This window comes from Arachis ipaensis, chromosome B4 (assembly GCF_059453495.1).
Source record: "Arachis ipaensis isolate K30076 ecotype BB chromosome B4, ASM5945349v1, whole genome shotgun sequence".
Taxonomy (NCBI): domain Eukaryota; kingdom Viridiplantae; phylum Streptophyta; class Magnoliopsida; order Fabales; family Fabaceae; genus Arachis; species Arachis ipaensis.
Window position 1 is genome coordinate 95,419,206 of NC_142439.1, and position 3,125 is coordinate 95,422,330.

The window sequence follows — 3,125 nt, forward strand, 5'->3', positions numbered from 1 at the left end:
CGGGAATGCTAGAGTTCGGTTTTCGTGTTTGGTTTCAGCTTGTGATTCTTGTTTGCGTCGCTTAAGTTGGCATATCGTTTCTTCTTTACTATTCTCATTGAAGTTCCTTGATTCGGATTCCTTCCTTAAACCACGATTGAACCATTCTTCAACCATATTTTATTATTCGTCCATAACCTTTCTTGATTGTATTCCTGAGAGTTTGCTTGAGTCTTTCAAAAATATCTGTCTTTATCATTGATTATACTCTTTTTTATGAATCATGCGCTCATTTGATCTGATCTTGAACTTGTTTTAGCGGGATGCACGATTCTTAAATCTTGAGCAGTTTGAACCTTGAAAGTTACAATTCGAACTAGGCTAACTATATAATTTGATTCTTTTGCTTCATGTCTAATGTATAGCTTGATCTGACCATGTCCTTGATTATCTCTTAAATTCTCGACATCATAGTTCCTGACCTTGAATTCTTCTTCGTGATTTGTGTATCTTCTTGACGTAAACTGAGCTTGTTTTGGTGTGATATGTCATCCCTTACAGCCTATTTCTAGAGTTCTTGTTTTATATTGAAAAAGTTTTGAATTGACTCTTTTCCTGCCTAATTCTATTCCACAATCATCCTTCGAATTTTTATGAGATCACTTTTAATTTAGCATATACTTCCCTACATGGATTCAAAAATTTCTTTATATGGTTTAAATCTTTTTATTTGCAACGCTTCGCCTATTTTTTTATAGACATGTGAAAACAATTTCTACCTTAGATTTCCTTTTTTGACTACAACTTGATTTACTTCCAACCTTATCACAAATTTTATACGTATTCTTATGTGATTTTGCATCTGAGTATTTTTCAAGACTCTTGAGAGAATATTTTTTCTCATAGCTCAATTAAATTTTATTTTACAAACTTTGCGTATCTTATTTTAATTTCGGTTGTTTTGATGCAATACTTTATTTAAACTTTTCGTATTTCTTTTGAGAAAGAGAGTTCATTCTTTTTTGGAATTATCCATTCTTTATAAACGCTATCATTGATTTCTAGTATTCTTTTCAACTTAGATCAAACCCATTTTAAATGAATGTACCGTTCTTCCTTTTGATTGTTCCTATCGGAGTTCTTAGATTCAAATTCCTTCTTAGGATTACAACTTGATTTTCTACTAATCTCGCTTTTGTTTTTATGTAAATTCTTATTTGATTATGCAAAGTGTCTTTCAAGGTTTTGGAGGAAATATTTTATCCTTAACCTAACTAATTTTTATTTCACAAATCTTACATAATCTAGTTCGACTTGAATTTGTTTTAACATGACGCAATATTTACGTTTTTACTGATTTTCTTGAATTTTGTAAATAATTGCCCTGTTCTCCTTTGTGGTTTCTATTGGAGTTCTTTGAAATCAAAATTCTTTTCTATCTGCATTTCGATTCTTCCTTCTGGCATACTTCATGACTTTGACCATTCTTGTTTATTGGTGACTTGAACCATTCTTTCATATTCTTGTGAACTTGTGCTCCTCTGATTTGGTTTCAGCTTATCTTGATCTAATTTACCACTATCATTTTCTTGTTTTCTTTGGAGTTTCTAAATACAATATTTCTTGTTAAGATATGAAATGACTCTTTTTGGAACATTTTCTCATGCCTGCACATCGTTGCTTAATTGTAATCCTACACCTTCTTCTGAATTCATGTGAATCATATCTTTGTTGCTTATTCTTCTCCTCCTAAGATTTGTATCTCTTTGAACATACTTGCGCTTATCTAGTGTCACGCGTGGTCCCTAGAGGTAGAAACCGATGCATTAGCTCTTCAGGGAATGACTGGTAGATGAGGAGGTGAATCTTGCAAGTCCGAGACGCTGCAAGTTAGGACGTTTGGGTTTGACAAAGAAATATCATTAAGAGGAAGTTCAGTAGCTCAATATTTGTAGGCTAACGACTCGCGGTAGATAGTTAAGTGATCGAGCAACGAGAAATGGTGGTGCCGCATTGATGTGCTTGAGTGCATATGGTTCTTAAAATAATAAGATTGATTGATTAGACTGTTGCTTGATGACGAGTGAGTTTAAAACCTTGATTAAGTTTGCTGGAAGTTAAAATTAACAAATGAGCGAGGATAGAGATGAGAATTCGAAAGGAATGAAAGTTGAAGAGCTTTCTTATATAAGATAAAATGTTGGGAATGACGTCGGATATTTGAGAGGACTTGAAACAGAGTGATAAGCAAGTTAGGAAGCAGTGAAGTTTTTCGATTTGTTAAACAAATTAGAGCGAGTGAACGCCACCCACAATATCTTAACATGAACCCATCAAGCCTATTTTGAGATTTTTGTATCCCGTTATGCCATCTTTTCCCTGTTTTACAATAAGCTGAAGCTATAGACCTTTTATATCTAAGTCTTATAGTTTATCCGGTATTTGAAAATTTATATATATGCTGAGACTTCTTGTTTTTCTAAAGTATTCAAAAATAAAGTATTAAAACTGTGTAATATCTTGTGTATTGCTTTAATTTTCGAGGACGAAAATTTTTATAAGATGGGTAGAATGTAAGATCCAAAATTTTCTGAAAATCTTATAATGAGTTAATTTTAATTTATTTATTCATTAAAGACCTTATTTTCAAAAATTATTTTATTAAAGATAATTAAATAAAGTTTTGATAATTAAATTAGAAATTTTATTTAATTTTATAATTAATGGATAATTTTTTATATTTAAATTATAAAGTTTGGTAGTTATAAAATAATAAGAATTTTATAGATTTAGATTAAATAATTGAGATGTTGAGACTTAACCCTTTTTGGTTCTATAATAATATCATTTATATAGAATTATTGGCAACTCATATATATAATGTAAATGGCGGTGCATAATAAAATCACAAGACAGGACAAACAAAATCCAAACTTATTATAGGCAAACATTGCAATTGCATTTATCTCGGCACTTTGGACATTTTCAATCATCCAAAAGGCCTATTTCTTCAATTTTCAATTTATACTTAATATATATAAATCAGAACAACTATTATATACAAACTAAACATAAAGAAAAAAAAAAGGGGGAAAGTGGAACAGGGAGGAAGGAAGGAGAGGGAAGGGGGACGCGTGAGAGAGAGA